This window comes from Phacochoerus africanus, chromosome 2 (genome assembly GCF_016906955.1).
Source record: "Phacochoerus africanus isolate WHEZ1 chromosome 2, ROS_Pafr_v1, whole genome shotgun sequence".
Taxonomy (NCBI): Eukaryota; Metazoa; Chordata; class Mammalia; order Artiodactyla; family Suidae; genus Phacochoerus; species Phacochoerus africanus.
The window spans coordinates 141,004,748-141,023,816 of record NC_062545.1 but is presented as its reverse complement, the minus strand read 5'-3'; the positions used below and the strand labels follow the sequence as shown (position 1 = coordinate 141,023,816).

At 40.1% G+C, this 19,069-nt stretch overlaps 1 protein-coding gene across 1 annotated transcript in view; it reads left to right on the top strand.

Annotated features, from left to right (window-relative positions):
* Positions 1-253: 253 nt before the first annotated feature.
* Positions 254-19,069, top strand: part of CERS3 (ceramide synthase 3) — a 105,965-nt gene continuing 87,149 nt past the window's right edge. Inside the window, exon 1 of the mRNA XM_047766838.1 lies at positions 254-367. The gene's annotated coding sequence lies outside the window, so the exon portion shown is untranslated. The remainder of the gene's footprint in view (positions 368-19,069) is intronic.

Below are 19,069 nucleotides of genomic sequence, written 5' to 3'. Positions count from 1 at the left end.
GTCCTGTTCAATAGTTGACTAATGACTTTGTGCACTGAAATGCAATGATGATGAAGCAATTAATGCATCTGTGACTCTGTGTCTGACTGAACTCCAGTTTTCTTCATTCCAAGTGGTGAAACAGAAAACAACATCCCATCAGGAAAAACCTGAAGGTGTCATCCAGTAGCTGTGCCTCACGTCACTGTTTGCCCTCAGTCAGAAATCTTGACTTGCAACTTTAGAGGGTGGGTCTCTTAAAGAATCTCGGAGCTTACACAGAGATGAGGCGTGTTGCTCTCTGATGAGAAAGAAGCTGGCTGGAGTGCTGGAATCTGACTGTTCTTCACAAGCAAGGGCCCCTTGTGTGGACTGAAGTTTCAGAAAGGTAGGCACCAACTTGTTGCTGTTGTTACTATTTGAAAACCCTCCAAACCAAGTTGGCCTGACTCTGTGTGTGGGTGGGGGGAGAGGGAGGGAGAGAGAGAAGGAGGGAGAGTGGGAGAAAGAGAGGGAGAGAGAGAGGGAAGGAATGAGAGGAAGAGAGAGAAGGAGGGAGAGAGTGAGAGGAAGAGAGAGAGGGAGCAAGAGAGAGAGAGAGGGAGAGAGAGAGAGAGAAGTGATCAAAATATTAACATTTGGCTTGATGTTGTGGGAGAGATAGAGGAAAGAGAGATTCAAAGCCCTACACTTGGTGACTTTTACTTCACCAAGTAGTAGTGGAGAGAACACGTTGAATCCAAACTTCTACTTCTGACTGTATTGCTTACTCTTTGGCAAGTTCAAGCTGATCCATTGAAGGGATGGGGAGAGTTGTTCAGAGAGGGAAATCCTGTGAGGCCAAATGCTCAGTCAACACAGCTTGGTTTGTTAGGGAAGCCTTGACTCAAGCTGAAGCGAAAAGTGTGACCACAGACCTCCGGGAGGCATGGCAAAGGCCATTTCAGACCATTTCAAATGTCTTAAATTGAAACAAGGCAGAACTTGCTCATCTCACAGTGACAAGCTTTTCTAAGCTGGTTCTGTCTTGAGGGAGATAGACATTAGCTGATTGGTTCTAAAACTACCATTTTTTGTGCAGAAAAATGCGACGAAACTTTGTTTCACTAACCCATGTTTAGTGAAGATGTTCTTTTAAGCCATTTATTTCCTGAAAAGCCTTATATAGAGCAAGGGACTCACCAGGTGATGATATTAATTTATTCATTGATCTATTCTACTCAAGGTCCTTCTCTACTATGAGTTAAGGGTTCAGACTTTAAACAGTGCTTTTCATTCCTTTCCCCTATAAGCCTGGTTTTTAAAGGGGGTTTCTGCTTAAAATTTCATCAGTAGAATTGCTAAACATAGGGACAGATTCTTTAGGGGGAAAATAGGCATATGTATACAGATAATAATTGCATAGTCTTCCCATTAAACATATTTCTCTCTTTTCTAAAAGGAATCACATAAATTTATATGTTTGAAAATAATTCTGGAGTAGCAATAATCTACATTTATTGAGTCCTTGCTGTGGATATATGCACTTCCTATTTAATTCAATGAGATAGGACTCATATATTATGCTCTTTTCAGATAAGGAAGTTTAGCTTCAGTAAGATTTATAGCAGTGTAGCAGGGAAGGGAGAAAGCCAGCACTCTCTTGCCTTTTTGCACACAAAGATATAAATATGGTCAGAGCCTTCCGTATTGCTGTCCTATTCCATCAATCCTTTACAGAGTCCTTGTCATATGGAGGAGTTTCTGAATCCATGATAATATGAAAATATGTTAAATTTGGTATCTTATAGTGGAAGATCAAGAGTCAGTCTATAATTTGCTTCTACTGTTGAGGTGAAGGCATGATAAAGTGGACTGAACATGGCCTAGAAAGGCAAAGAGACCTAGATTTGAATCCCTGCTTCCTAGTTACTAATCATGTGACTTAGGCAAATCAGTTATTCTTCAAACCTCAGTTTCCTTATTTATAAGCTAATTATTATAATGTACATCACAGGGTACTGTTTGTTGTAAGAAATAGAGAGATAAGGTGTGCAAAGTGCCTTCTGCATGAGTAAAAAATGAGAGGCTTTCAATCAGTAGTAGTCATTTCCCCAATTATTATTATTATTATTATTTTTGTCTTTTGTCTTTTTTGTTGTTGTTGTTGTTGTTGTTGCTATTTCTTGGGCCGCTCCCGTGGCATATGGAGGTTCCCAGGCTAGGGGTTGAATCGGAGCTGCAGCCACCGGCCTACACCAGAGCCACAGCAACGCGGGATCCGAGCCGCGTCTGCAACCTACACCACAGCTCACGACAACGCCGGATCGTTAACCCACTGAGCAAGGGCAGGGACCGAACCCGCAACCTCATGGTTCCTAGTCGGATTCGTTAACCACTGCGCCACGACGGGAACTCCCATTTCCCCAATTATTTGTTGTTGTTTTGGCGTGCTAGATCCTATTCTGGGTGCAAGGGTATCAGCAGCAAACAACCAAGGCAAGATCCTGCCCTCCTGGACTGAGTGGTGGTTGTTTATCATACCACCATGTGACTTTGAAAACTGCATTGTGATTATTTAGGTCCTTTATGGTGGATACCATCCAGTTTTGAAATGGCCTCTGAAGCAGTGAAAGTCCTGTGCTAAGATTCCCCTGAAGCACAGTAAAATCAGACAAAAAGCAAGAACATCAGATGCTTCTTTTACAAAAGTTAGTTTGTAGTGCTAGTCATTGCATAATTAGAGGTCAAGAAAGACATATTTTTATGTGCACATTCCGCCCCCCGCCCCAACACACATACGAGTTCATCTGAGTTTTCCTGGGCCCCCAAAGGCATAGCTGGAGCACTGATGGCAGGATGCACGTGGGAAGAAGGTCTGGCTCCAAGAACTCCTGGAACACAGAGTGTAGTATGGCAGCCATTCATTTGCTTTGGTTCCCAGGCCATCTGCTGAAGAGGCTTGGACTTTCCAAGGCCTCTCCACGTGAATTTCGGGATGCAGTACAAAGATTGAGCTGGAGATAATATACCTTTACCAAGACAAATTTGGGACAAGAGTGATTGATTTATTTACTGGCTACAAGCCTAGAGTCAAATTTACCAAGTAGGTCAGCTGGCATCAGGAGTGGTGCTTTGGCGTTTGAATCAAGATGAACTACAGATGACAGCAGAGAGGTAGGGATGTGGGGAGCTCCCTCTAGAATCAAATACGGTTGTATTCTTCTTCTTCCTGGAAACACCTGCATACCCAGTACCACTAGCCTTACTGGTCTTACATCCCGCCCCCCATCAAGTTTGTTTTTTACTTAGTTGCTAGACCCAGAGTGATTAAATAAATTTTTGTGTCAGCCCAGATGGACCATACAATTGGCACAATGAAAGAAGACATTCTAAAGGAGCAGGGCATGCTTTCCTAAGCCCAGTGCAATAATCAGTCTCATCATTTTATGGGTCATACTATATATATTGCCTAGGATTTTGTCTTGTAGCAAGGATTTTAAATGATGAAAATAAAAACTAATTTAAAATCCCTAATTAAAATAAATTGGGGTTTAGGTATAAAATTCTCAAATGGCTAGTGAATGGAGAGATTAAGAACCTTTGACCTTATGCAGCACTGTAACAGCCCAAATCCTCCCCAGGGTTTTCTATTGATGGTGGACAGATGTTCGATTGCAAATGGACTTCAGGACTCACTGTGTTTTTAAAACAGTTAAATTATTTCCAAATTTCATTATTATCAGAACTTAGAGGCTGAGGAAGCCCATTATCAAATCCAAGAGAGCTGTGGGAAAGGTGGTTTGACCTTAAGACATTTTGACATTTCTCCTTTCCCAAGTAGGAAGAAATCCTTAAGAATTTCTCAGTGTCTGTCTACATGCTGGTCAAATGTAAAGTTAAGGGGTTAGGGTTCTTTTTTCTTTTTATAGTCATACCCATGGCCTATGGAAGTTCCCAGGCAGGGATTGAATATGAGCCACAGCTGCAACAGCTGCAGTAACACCAGATCATTTAACCCACTGTGCCAGGCTAGGCCAGGGATCAAACCTGCGTACACCCGAACTGCTACAGTCAGATTCCTAAGCCACTGCCCCACAGTGGGAACTCCTGAGTTCTTTTTAAATAACCATTTCCTCTTTATTTTTTTTGCCTACCTGCTTGCTGGAAAGTCTGTGGAGGGTGTTTGTGTAGCTCCTAAAAGGTGCAAACTGAGCAGACCAGAGGCCTGGCACATAGCTGGCATTCAGTTCACAGAAGTTCCAAGTCAATGGAAAGTTTTCTTTTTATTGTTTCCTGAATTATATCTTCAGGAAATACCAGGAAACTAAGATGTTTAACCAAAACTTCCAAATAACCTCTGCTCGGGATTGGTATACACACACACACACACACACACACACATACATAGACACACACACATATAGATGCACAACATAGCCGTACATCCACCACACACACACAGACACTTTCCACATAGACACACAGACATACATACACACTACACAGACACACATAGACACCACACAGACACATACCACACACACAGACATGTACACATACACAGACACAACCACATAGATGTACCACCACACACATGTACATATACACACTACACAGACACAGCACACATGTTCATGTGCACAATATAAAAACAAAATTCAAAGATACATACTTTCTAAGTATGCAGCAAAGATTAGTTCTTCTGTTGTAGATTGTGCTGCCTTCTTCCATGTAACGTGTGGTCACTGGGCCTGAAGAAGGGAGAAATGGAAGCAGTTTTCCAGATTTTTTAAAAACTGAGATATAATTGACATGTTAGTTTCAGTTGTTGTTATATAATAATTCAATAATGTATATATTGTGAAATAATCACCAAGTGTAATTCTCATTGATGAGAAATGGTAATATTCACAGTTAATGCATATATTTAGGTTATCTGGGGAGATAAAATATTACGTTAAGGGACTTGAAATCATTTTTATTTACATTTCCATGTTCTAAATTAATTATTGAGAAAACTCAGATACTATAATCCATTTGTTCTTTAGAGTACTTGTGTGCGGGAACAAAGCCTGTTTCTTTTATTTTGATTCATTTGCCAGACATATTTGAGCAGGTAGTCAGTAAATGCTTGTTGGTTAGATTAATCCTGACACAAGATGAACAATAATCATTTCAAGATTTAAGCAAAAATTCTGAGAGTATTTTCTTTAATAATGAAGATTTTTGACATCATTTAATAACTAAATTGGCTTCAGTTTCTTCCCCTCAAATTTTGTTTTTATTTCTTGTTTGACAGCTTTAAAACTTTAAAAACATAAAATATGCTGACACTGAACAAATCTCAAACTGTTCAGATGAGCAGTTTTCATTTGTGATGTCCCCATGACAGGCTCCCTCTCGCATCTGACCTTTGGGTCCGTGTTACAGGGTCTTGTAATGAGCTCCTTGTTAAAATCACTATAGCTGGCTTTTCCTGACTTGTTTCCAACAGAGATCTGCTTTCTGTGTAATTCTGGTCTATAACCAGTTGTAGAAGAGGAAAACTTCAGGACGTTACTAGATGATGACTGTAAAATAATATTTAAGTTGTATTTTCCTAAGTAATTGTTTCACAGATTATACAGTTGCTGTGGTTTTCAAACTATTTTGATAACCACTGATTGTAAATACTTTTTAAATCTCCACTTAGGTCACACACACACACTAAGTGGAGTAAAAGTTTCACAAAATAATACTTGATAAGCATTGATTCCATCTAACATTCCGCTCAATGAAATTTTTTGTCATGACTTACTAATTTTGTAGCTGGTAGTGTCATTCTCAATATTGGCTGAAGGAATCTACTTGGAAACTTTAAAAATTAACACTGAGGCCAAAAGCACAATAGACCAATGATATGGATTAGAGATTCCAGAAATAATCCTCCATTTTACATATCAGACACAATACATTTACTCCAATACACATTGGGCCCTTGATTTATGACAATGTATGACACTATAAGGAAAGAATGACCTTTTGAATATCCATGTGGAAAAGAATGAATTTTGTTTCTAACCTCAAAATGATATAGATCTAAATATCAATATGGATGTGACAGGTAAAACATTATAACTCTTTGATCTGTCTTGTTCAGTATGGTAGCTGCCAGCCACATGTGGCTATTAAGTACCTGAAATGTGAATAGTCCAATAGAGATATGCTTTAAGTTTAAAACATACACCAGATTTCAAAAACTCACTATAGACAAAGAATGCAAAATATCTCAATAATTTTTACATTCATCACATGTTGAAGTGATAATATTTTGGGTATATTGAGATAAATAAAATATATTATATTTTGTCATCTAGAATAATGTTGTCCAATGGAAAAATAGTGGCAGCCAAATATGTAATTTAAAATTTTCTATTAGCAACATTTTAAAAAGTAAAAAGAAATAGTAAAATTAATTTAAATATATTTTATTTAAAATGTCCTACTACTTTTCTATTGGACAACATCATTCTAGATGACAAAATAGAATATATTAATGCCCCTGGGCAGTGACTTCTTAAGGCACAAAAAGTGCTAGTATACTAAAAATATCCATAAATTGAGCTATGTTAAAACAAAGGACTTCTTTCCATCAAAGTATACTGTTAAAATGGTGAAAGTTAGGCTGCAAAGTGGAGAAGACGTTTGCCGTATATATAACCAACAAGGTGTCAGATCCAGAACCAATAAACACATCCAATTAAAAAGATGACCAACATGGTAGAAGAATGAGCAAGAGATTTGAACAGGTACTTTACAAAAGAGCATTCCAAATGGCCAGGAAATAGGAAGCATACTCAACTTTATTAGTTATTAGGGGAATACATATTAAAATCACAATGAAATACAACTACACAACCACCAGAGAGGCTAAAATGTAAAAGACAATTAGAAGTATTTTCTAGGATGTATAATACTGCAGCTGGATTATAGTACTGTGGTACTACATAACTGATATAGGGGTGTAAAGTGGTACAACAGCTGTGGAAAACTATTCAATACTATCTATTAAACCTATATTCTTGTTTCTCCTCAGATCATATAAATATTTTGCCTTTTTCTAAAGATTTCAGTGGATAAAGTTCTCTCTTGGCATATCAGGTTAAGTATCCAGCATTGTCACTGCAGTGGCTTGAGTCACTGCTATGGTGCGAGTCCAGTCCCTGGCCCTACTTTCATGGTTTGTCACTTTGCTGTTTGAATGCAGTAGTTTAAAACGTATGTTTGTTAAGCAGCAAAAAACAATACTGATGCCAGGTCAGCACCTCTGGAGAGCCTGATTTAACTGATCCAGATAAGGAAAGGGCATGGCTTAAAATCTCTCCCAGGTAATTCTCATGTAGAGCCAGGCTAAAAAATCTCTGTCAGGTAATTCCCATGTGGAGCCAGGGTTGAGGACCAGTGCACAACAGGCTCATAACTGGCCATTTGAAAAACTATGTGCTGTGATATAACCATAGTCATTATGCCAGGCTGTGCTTGGCCCTTGTTATCTTTACTCAGGTTACACTGATAAATCTTAGAGACATAAGGAGTCACCAAATTAAATGCCTTAGAAAGCTAGTCAGATAACTGAGATTAGCTGTGGGTCAACCTAGTGAACATATGCCCTACTGGAGGCCTGAAACTCCTGTGATTTCCAGAACTTCTGATTTTCAAGTGAAGCTGCAAATCTGGATTTTAACGTGAATCTTAAATGTTGGCTTGAGTTGTTTTAAAGCGCTATGCAGGTTAAACAAAGCTGAGTGGTAGGCTAGATTTGACAAGCACAACATTCTACCATTGATTATAACTCTGACTTGAAATTTTAGAGTTAGAAGGAAACTTATGGCTTAATTGTTTATTCTGTTAATTGATTTTCCCCTTTCTTCTGCTGCAGGAATGTTGTGAAAGTAAACCCAACACTTTAATATGTACACACACACACACACACATATACATATGCACAGTACTTGAGGTCCTTGGTAGTAAGCTATCATATACAATCAGGGTAGTTATCATTATTTAAGTTTTATTTTATTTTACCTCTATTGTGCTTTCTGAATTGTGATCTTTGAAAATTACATCTGTAACTTGAAAGTTTATTATATGGTATTGTTTTTCATGTTCTGGGGATGAGTGGACAAAGAAATACTATAGATTTATATTCTTTTCTCTTCAAAAGTGGAGGTGTTGAGTGAAAGTTTGACTTGACAGCCTGCATGGTGAGGAATCCCACACTCATGGCTGGTATTTGCCTTCTGTACTCTGGTCTCACCCTCACCTCTCTCATTCCCATCCCCCCAAAGGCCAGTGCTGCTCCAATTAGAAGGAAGGGAGTTGGCTCTGTCTGCTGGGTTACAGCTTCCAATCTCTTACCTGTAAGAGACGAATTCCCAAGTCACATTTCTTCAAACACGTCAAAAATGACAATCAAATATGATCATGTGTATGGTGAAGAGATATTCACAAAGCATATTTACAGATACTGATTTAATGAAATCTAGTGATGTAAAGAGAAGTAGCACTTTTACCCTTAATGCCTGAATTTGAGTATTGGGCTCAAGAGTATTGGGCTCTTTGTTGCCTTTAGGAAGTCACTTTATCCCACTAAACTTCTTTTTTCACCAGTAAATTGGGGATATTGATAATCATCATTGCAGTGAGTGAATGTCTCTAGATGAATCTTTGTTATTTTTATAGTTGTTAGTTATAATTTTAATCATACAATTAATTTCTGTAAATGTGGAAAAAATGGTGTTATTATTCCTGATTTTCAGTTGCAAGACCAGATGTCAGGGCCACTGGTGATCTGGTACCCACCTTTCATGCTTCCCTGGCATGGCTTTGCCCCACTTCCCAACTATCCCAGTGTAACCAGTTCTTAGTGGGTCAGTAGAGGACTCAGAAAGTGTTCATGACCAAAACCTGTAATTTTCTATACATTCTTACCAAAAGTTTGCTAAACACAAAACTGGTGGATCACAAATGTATCTCCCTTGCCTACTTTCTAGCCAGATGAGAGTAAGCAGCGAAGAGGTTGGTGCTGGTGTGGAGGCCCTGGAAGCATCAGTGAGCCAGAGGGAATGACTCCTTCCTGCTGAGCAAGAAGGCATTCTCTCTCAGAAGAAGCGGTTCAGCTGGACAGTCAAGAGTTTTATGAGGGTGCTTCCAGCTCCTCTGGTGGTTGCACAGCCCGAACAAATCCTTGGCTTTCAGAACTCTAGCAACTTCTGGATCTACTCTGTGGCCTGTGGACAGACCCACCCCTAGCAATGGAGGGGCCCAGGACAAGAGTACATATGGAGGCATCGGGCCTGCAACCTGGCCCCCTCTCTCCTCCCAGCCTGCGTCCTATCCTGCTCAGCTAGGAGCCTGGTGCACATGTGTGCAGAGCTCTGGTATAGGTGTCTTCTCCCCTCTCCGAAGTATCCTTCTGGCCCTTTCTCAGACCTAAGGGTACCCTGTACTGTCACTTTTAGGAGGACAGACCAGACAGTGGGCTCTGAGCTGCTTGGGGAGGGAATCCTAGGGTCCTTGGTACCCCTAGCAAGACTAGGAAGGGTGCGTGGTGTGGGTGAGCACATACCATGGGCCTGTAGACTCTACACCCTATGGGAAAGAGGTGTGGCCAAAGGAAGGCCGGGGGTCAGGGGGGTCTTTTAAAATAAGGCCAAGGTCCAGGGATGGGGCTGCTCCTGGGCATCAAGTTCAATGCCCTTGATACATAACCGATCATTAATGGTGTCACTGACTAATGACAGTGACAAAGGCTGGGCGGTTTCAGAATTGCTGTGAAATATGCAAATGAGACTCCTACCACCACACCCCATAAACGTCCACCTAACAGCATGGCAAAGGTGAAATTCCTTGGATTTCATAAAGTGGCAGATGAGTAACATTCCCATTCTGGTAAACTAACAGGAAGAAAGATTTACTGAGAAACAGTTCACTTGGCAGGAAGAGAAGCACTCCAGGCTCTCACTCCTCCTAAACAAGAGGACTTCATTGAGGCACAGTTCTCAGTCTCTGCATATATTTTAAGAGAATTAACGAAGGCTTAGAGCAGTGTCTCTTGTATGTGTTTCACACAATAGTTACACCCGGGATATTTGGAGTTGCACATCATATTCTTTTGTTTGCTTTCAGAGCATCCTTTTCTCTTAGATCAATCTTAAGACATTTATAATTAAATTTCACTAATGTGAATGACAGAGAAACTCCAGATCCCCTCCTACATCACGGGGAGCCAGCAGCCTGCTCTGTGGTTCAGCCCAACTCTAACTCCACCATGCCCTGTCCTCTCGGTTCATTCACAGTCCTGCTTCACAGAATCAGGCTGGTCACTCATGCTAGCACTCTGCCAACTGTGTGTTTTGACAGAAAAAAATTTGAGGAAATATATGATAAGTCTTAGTTTAAAGAACAAGACATTTTAAAAAGAAACCATAGACCCCAAATGAAAATCAGAGGAGTAGCCTGCAAATCACGCTGGCACATGTTGGACCAACACCTGCCACCCTCAACTCCTCAGGGAAGAACGAGTTGGCACTGTGTCTGATGGGGCAGTAGGAAACCCTGCCTTTAAACATTTCATAAGCATATATTAAAAAATATTGAAATTGGAGGCTTGCTTCATCAGTGTGCCCTAGTAACCCCAAGTCCTTCCCTAAAAGTAACTTGTCTCCTCCTCGTCTGTGAGACATGTGTTCCAGAATCCTTCTTGATTAAGATTTGGCTTCACACCCTCCTGTAGGTCTCATTCTCTTTCATAAAAGATTCCTTTGATGACACTGCCCACAATGGGTACCATGATGTAAGAAATGTACCATGATCCTGTCACAAGGAAGTGAATTACACTGTCAGGCTCCCTCACAAACACTTGGTCTGAGTAACCTCAACACTGATCAGAGTATTGGAGGAAATCAGTGAATGATGGCAGACCTTGTGTCACTTGAAAGTCCACAGTGCCGTTGATGAGGAAATGTAACTAGTGACCGTAGTGCTAACACCTGCAGCTTACCAAGTACTTCCTCTACGCCAAGCATTACACAACAGGTGTTAGCAGTATGTGCATTAGCATCGTTTAATAGGAGAGCAGAAAGAATCAGAGAGAATGAGTCGTCCAAGACCACTTAGCTATTAAGTAACAGGTCTGGCCCTGGAATCCAGGATGTCTGATTCTACAGCCAAGGTTCTTTCCTTGAAAGACTTTTTGAAAGCTTTCTGAAAGACAGTAAGATACCTGAGGAGATGCATGAAGCACTGCATTCTTTTCTTTTCTTTTTTTTTTTTAATTCGTGGATTACAGGTTTGTGATTTGTATGGTGGTCTTCCTGACTCGTTTGATCTCAGGCTAAGAGAGGGGGAGGAGCAGTGCATAGGAGGTCTCTGCTGGCCCCCAGCCAATTCTCCAGTCTCTCCAATGGGAACACTTGAGACAGAATCAGGGCCTTGCCCTGGGCTCCTCTCTGAGTCACCAGCAGCCAGGTTCCCAACTCCCTTGCTTTTGCCTACACCACTCACTTGTGCCTGAGACTAATAACAGCATAATTTGTGAAGCAAGATGTGTGAGTCACCAGGCAAGGGAGGAGAGCTCACAAGGAAAGACTTGGTGGAGAGGAGCAAAGTACTTAACAGCAATTGGAAAGAAAGTGCTGAGATGATATTAAGTGCGTTAGAATTTCTTTACATTGCAACACCACTGCCTGATTAACCAGCTATTAATTTACATTTTATTTGTTCGTTTATTTATTTTTGCTTTTTAGGGCTGTACCTGCAGCATATGGAAGTTCCCAGGCTAGGGGTTGAATTGGAGCTACAGCACTGGCCTACACCACAGTCACAGCAATGCCAGATCCAAGCCATGTCTGCAGCTGACACCACAGCTTATAGCAATGCCAGATGCTTAACCCACTGAGTGACGCCACAGATCGAACTTGTATTCTCATGGAGGCTAATCCGGTTGTTTCAGCTGAGCCATGACAAGAACTCCTGGCTATTAATTTACATTTTAGACTTCCAAAATTAACTGAAAGGGAGTTCTCTTGTGGTGCAGTGGGTTAAGGATCTGCCATCGACACTGCAGAAGCTTGAGTTGTTGCTGAGGCATGGGTTCTGTCCTTGGCCCAAAAACTTCCACCTGCCACAGGCACAGCTACGGAAAAAAAAAAGACGGGAAGGGGGAAATGAATTTCTACCTTTGAAGGCAGAATTATCAATTCTGTGTAACTTTCTCATAGATTTTTTTCCCAATTGTCTTGGACTCCTTTTCTTTGTACCCTATGATTTGCATTCTTCTAAGACTTATCTGTTCTGTAACTTTTCTTTACATTCTTCAGATTTCAGTCATACCTGTTTTTCTGTGAGCTCCTGTTCCTATTACCAGCCTAAGTAAACTTCCTCAGTCACTTACCTTTCTCTTGGTCCTGAGCTGGCCTTTGGCAGTCTTTATCAATTAACAACCTAGGCGGAGATGAACCAGACACCTGATAAAGATGAAGAGACATCCAAGAGAATTACTTTTTGATGAATACTATCTCCTTAAATGGTTTTTTCTGTGTTATCTTTATTACCTCCAGAATCTAAAGTCAGTTTATAGATAGATCTCAATAGCCTGTCTTACTATTGACCAAGGAAGCACATTTAAAATTTTCAGTTACCTGTTTGTGTGTGTAAAAAAGCTGTGATAAGTTTTACATAGGTAACAAACCTGCTTATTCAAATCAGCTATTAGTTTATGAAACATTAACTTTAAAAAATTAGCTCTTAAAAATGTATTAGTGTGAAGTAAATCACTTTAACAACACCTTTTAGTCATGGGAAGCTGAATGTATATTGGGAAAACAGTAATTTAAAAATTTTGGAGTTCCTGTTGTGGCACAGAGGAAATTAATCTGACTGGTATTCAAGAGGATGCATATTCAATCCCTGGCCTCACTCAGTGGTCTGGGGGTCCTGCATTGCTGTGGCTGTGGTGTAGGTTGGCAGCTGTAACTCCAATTTGACCTCTAGCCTGAGAACTTCCTTATGCTGTGGGTGCAGCCCTAAAAAAAAAAAAAAAAAAAAAAGACAAAAAACCCCCCAAAAACAAAAAGTCTTAAACACCCAGAATTTTACAATCTCGATTATTTTTTCATGTTTCCTTCTAGTTTTTGTTTTTGCATGCATGGTCACATACATATGTATATGTATAAAATTAAATTATTATGTGAGATCATATACCATCATATGATCATAGTATAGATATATAATTTTGAATTTTCTTTTTTAAACATGTTATAAACACTTTTCATGTTGATAAATTAATAATAATAATTTTCAGAATTAGCTGAGTATTATTACATAGAGTTAACATTTCAAAATGTACTGAAACATTCCAGATTTTGTCTTTTGTCTTTTTTTTTTTTGTCTTTTTAGGGCAGCACCCATGGCACGGTATATGGAGATTCCCAGGCTAGGGGTCTTATTGGAGCTACAGCTGCTGGCCTATGCCACAGCCACAGCAATGCCAGATCCGAGCCGCATCTGCGACCTATACCACAGCTCACAGCAATGGTGGATCCTTAACCCACTGAGCAAGGCCAGGGATCGAACCCATAATAACCTCATGGTTCCTAGTCGGATTCGTTTCTGCTGTGCCATGATGAGAACTCCTAAAACATTCCAGATTTTAAAGAACCATTACTAACACTGAAGTATCATTTATTAACTATAGTTTAAAATTTTTTTTGTCCAGTTTTACATGTATTTCTAAGCTTGAACATTTTAATGACTTCTAAAATTTATTATCCAGAGTTCCCTTTGTGGCTCAGCAGAGTAAGAACCCATCTATGACCATCCATGATGATGCAGGTTCAATCCCTGGCCTTGCAGGGGGTTAAGGATCCAGCATTGCTACAGGCTACAGTGTAGTCGAGGATGCAGCTTGGATCTGGTGTTGCTGTGGCTGTGGCATAGGCTTGCAGCTACAGCTCCAATTCATCCTCTAGCCTGGGAACTTCCATATGCTGCAGGTGTGGCCCTAAAAAGCAAAAAAAAAAAAAAAAAAAAAATTAATGCTTTAAAAATAGAGTTTATTTTTCCTTTACATCTAAATGATATATATGACACCTTTATAGCATAGTTAGCACTGAATATTATTTTTAAATAGCATCTTCTAATTTAATAGGTGTGAATTATAGAACTTTAGGACCTAAAAATTTGTTTATTTCTTTTCCTTAGAAGGGTAACATAGTATATTAGGGCTTGACTCCAATTTAGCATCTAACAAACATATAATACAGTGATTTACAAATATGTACTTACTTTGTCATTTGAACAGCCTCATCAGAGTGGTACAATTATTATCTCCATTTTGTAGATGGGGAAACTGATGTTAAGTTATGAGTCCTGGGTCACATTGGTAGTTAAGTGTCAGAACCAAGCTTTAGACTTGGGCAGTCTGGCTCCAGAGTTCACGTGCTTGACCACTATGTTATACTGGCTTCCCTAGTAACCTACTGAGTACATACCCTTTGTACACTTTCTGTGTGCCAATGTATGGGTGTTATTGTGAGCAAAACAAGGGTAATCCTTGGCCTTGTGGATCTTGAAATCTGGGGAGGGAGCCCGACTTGAATCAAATATATATTTACATATATATATGATTACAAATATATATATATATAATTACAAACTTGATACATATTATAAAGAAAGAGAGGAGGGGTGGCAGCATCTCAATAGGACTTCATTTAGCTATAGGAAGGCTGAGGGCACAGGGAGTGGAAAGTCTTAGTGAAGATCCTAGAGACACTTAAGCTGAGACTCGAAGAACAAAGAGGAGAGAGTGAGGTGAAGCTGGGTGAAAAGAGCATTGTAGGCAGAAGGGGTTATCTGTGCATAGACCCCCAAGGCTAAAGAGGTCTTTGCCTTTTGCTCTAAGGGTCTGAGAACTGACCTGGCTTGCTTGTGAGATCACAAAGTGAGGGGACAGGAGCTCAAGTTGTTTTGGACAGCAAGCCTCTGGCAGAGCCATCCCAAGTGGGTTTCTTCTGCACACAGCAACAAATTGTGACTGCCTATGCTTTTCTAAGAGTTGAACTTCACTGGCTCATTGTTTGAGTTTTTAGGAAGGAGCTATTTAAGTTAGGAACCTAGATCAAGGCACATTGTGAAGTTTTACTACAGAGCCAAGAGAAACACTGCTGAAGAGAACAGCACCAGGAGGGAGCCCTGGCTTGAGAGAGAACATGGCCCCATACAGATGCCCATTGCCTAGTTGGCATTTTAGGGTCTTATTGGTATTGCTAGAAACAGTTCCTTTATGTTTACTAACAATGAAAAAGTTTTGTCCCAGTGGAAGGTGATAGAAGTGTCACCCAGGGGAAGTGTCGCTCATGGCGACATTAACCTATGTTTTGGAATCAGTGGAAGCAAAAACACTGAAGCACATCTTCCTGAAATCTCAAGTCAGCTTTTAATCTGTAAGCAAACTTTATACACAGTATTAAAGGGGGAAAATTAGAAGGCTCTTCCTTATAATTTCAATTTTCAGAGGCCTTTTTGACTTGCTCAGAATAGCTTTTGTTAGTATTAGAGTAAGCACCTAAAGTTGGTTGGACTTTTCCATCAGGTCAGTCAGGATTAGAGAACGAAGGAGGGGCTGCTAGGAAGAACTCTTAAAGAGTATAGGAACCACAGCTATGGGCAGCAGTCACCACCCCTGGGGCTGAGACAGGACATGAGCAGGAGACCCCCAGAGCTGCTGTGCAGACCTTAATGGAGAGAGATGGCACAAAGGAGTTACTGTGGAACCAGAAGTGGCTGGAAACCACCTCCAGGAACTAGTGGAAAATCTGCCCTCTAGTGTGCTGGGAAGAGCTGTTCACTGGGAAGTTTTTTGTGGTGACACTGCCACACAACTCCCCAAGAAGGTGCTGGTGGAATCTGCTGACTGCTCGGGGCTTCTGGAGCCTTCAATAGGACCAGACCAGAGCAAAAAGCAGAACTCCTTCCTCCTGTAATGTCTCTCCACCATCTGCTACTGACACAGCTCTGGGGCCAGTTGGCTGAGGGAAATAGGTAAAGGGACAAAGCTCCCTTCATAGAGCAGGCAAGCAGGGCAAATTTGGGGCTAAGAGGCAATAATTGATTAACTGGCACAACTTCCACAAGAAGTTCATAGGCAGCCAAATACTTAGGACGTTCCTCATCGGGCAAAGCATTAATGGAAACCTAGGTTCCCCAAAGACTTGTTATGAAAGAAGTCCCTTGACTCCTTTTTTAAATTCAGTTGCAGGAGATAGATAGATAGATAGATAGATAGATAGATAGATAGATAGATAGATAGATAGATAGATAGATAGAAGTCTTAGATCTGTATAATATTATCAATTTGTCCTATATAAGTCCTAAATATGTCTTTTGTATTGCAAATACTGCAAATACTTTCTTCCAGTCTGTAGCTTACATTTTTATTCTCTTAATGGTATTTTTTGATGAGCAGATGTCTCCAGATTTTATAATCTCCCTAGAAGCAACATGTAGTTCTTATTTGCTTCCCTTTTATATTCTTCCCTATATATTAATAGAGCTATAGTCTAAGGTGTTATAACAAAAAGGACCCAGAATTCAGTGACTTGTGTTCAGAAGTTTATTTCTCTTGCATGTATGTAACAGTCCAGTTATGGGTGGACCAGGGCTAATGTGCCCGTTGGCTTCAAAGCTTGCTCCATTTCTAACATCCCCATTTCCAGCTGTCAGGAAGAACAACAGAGAGAAACCAGGACACATACGCAGCTTAGTCTTTAGGGAGATTACCCAAGTCAGTCCCACTCCTGCATCATTGACCCAGACACAGTCAAGCACGGCCACATCTAGCCCTACTGGAGGGAGGCTGGGAAATGTTATCTCACGTGGCAGTGCAGCCACACGTCCAGGTTAAACTTGGGAGTGGGTTCGGGGTCTGTAACTAAAAGCAGCATGAATGGATACATAGGATATCCTGATGTTCCCCCCTCAGGGACATCTTTGAGGCAATACCATGTTTTTGTTACAGAATCTCTGAATTTTTCTTTTTAGTCTCTAAGTCTGTTTTGAATTTCTTCAAAGCTTTAAATTGATAGAATTATAAAATTCAGTATGAGAGAATTAAAGTTGTTTTTATCTTGTAAGTTAATTACTTCTTTCTTTCTTTACCTAAAATATATGGGTTTTTTCCCCTTCTCTTCAGTTTTCTAAAGCTGTAAGCCCAGGCATTTATAAGCTTTTTATGCAGTAACTTAGTCATAATAAATATCCTTCAGAGTTAAGTTGCTCTATCATTTGCATTGTCTTACCCATTTGAAATGGCATAGCTTAAAATGCTTTTAGAATTGGAATTTACAGCTGGCTCAGTCTTTACACTGTTCCCAGGAAGCAAGCAGCTGCTAATGTTTTCCTTTCTGTTTTATCTTAAAGGCATAAACCAGTTCTGTGGCTGAGTTAGTATGGTTAGTTCCAAAGAAAACACAGCTAGACTATATGTAGATAATCATGTTTACCTGACCCCCTGCACCAAATTTTAAAAATTCTTTGGCAACTAATAAATATGAAGTTGTTTGTAGATAATTAAATTAGATAATCATTTTTGGCCATAGTGTCACTCCTTGATTGTTCAAAACTCCATTCCAACCTCAGTAAGCTTTCCATCCATTCATTCAACAAATACCTGTTTAGTGTCTACTGTGTGGCAAACTGAGTATACAGTGGTGAATGAGCCAAACAAGGTCCTTGCTCTTCTGGAGCTAACTTTCACTTTGCCAGGGAACACTGGTCCGGCTATAATCCAGCTGGCCACCCTGTCTCCAAAACTCTCACCAACTCTCACATCCTCCAACCACAGTACTACTCAGAGATTGTGAACATTGATTCAGGGTGTCTTTCCTTCACTTCATTGCTCAAGAATATACCTTCACTTCTGTTTAACTTGTCTTCCTAACTCCCCATTTGTCATTACCCGCCTCATCTGCAGAGTAATCGTCTAAGCTGATGTGGGGTTTATGGTAGGGACTGGATGGATAGTTACCAGAAGACATCCAAAGCCTCTGCCTGACTTGGCGTTCTTACCTCAGCAAAAGTTCAAATACCACATTTTTTAAGTACTTTACAAAAATGTTGCTCCAAATAGTGATAAACTTGTAACCCAGATGATTTCATTTCTTTAGTCCTAAGGTCGCATTCAATGGTATGTATCAGAGAAAGTGGCTCAACAGGCTTCTTTCACTCTGCTGGGTTCTGTATCCATGAGGTCAGAAAGTAATGAGTCATAAAAGTTTGCGTTAGTTAGATTGTCTTCCTGCAAACTACTGGCAGCAGGAGTTGAAGCTAGGGTTTAAAATTCCCACAATGTTAGGTGGGAAAACACAGCTAGGCTCTGGTGCCACCTCTAGTACTGAACTTCCCTAAATTAAAAAGAGATAAAAATAGGAATACAAATATTTCCTATTTTTAAAAATAGCTTCAGATTTCTTACATAAGCTAAAATTGTATTTCCTTCAGATACTTTTTTAAATTGCAGTAACTAGAAAATATACAAAGGTTGGGAAAAAGGGACTTTGAGTAGCTGATGAGAAAAGGGAAGGAGAATGGCGAAGGAGTAAATGAATACATTTGCTTTAAGAAAACACCAAGCAGGGACTGAAGAATTGTCAATGCAGTTGACAACTTTCATTTGTCAGAAAGGCCTGGAGTTCAGCCAAATGAATCAAGATGAGAGATGGGCTGTGACTTTAATGTGGGAATCAGTGAGCTTCTCGGACCATTCAAAAATCACTGAATCACGGGCAGGATCCCCGAATGACAGATTCATTGTTGCAGATGCTCAGGTTTTTTTGTTTTGTTTTGCTTTTTGTTTTTTAGCAGAAACTTGTGGGGTTTTAAAAACTCAGGTATCTCTCCATCTCAATATTTTCTAATTCTCTTTCCATCTGGGGACTGTTTAAACATTGCAGTACTTCATTAACACAACATACTTGTACTATTTCATTCCCTGTGTCATAATGTTTGTCATCCACCAAGCATCTTTCTAAGGCTATGTCAGAGAGGCTAGCACCTCTTTTACTCTGAA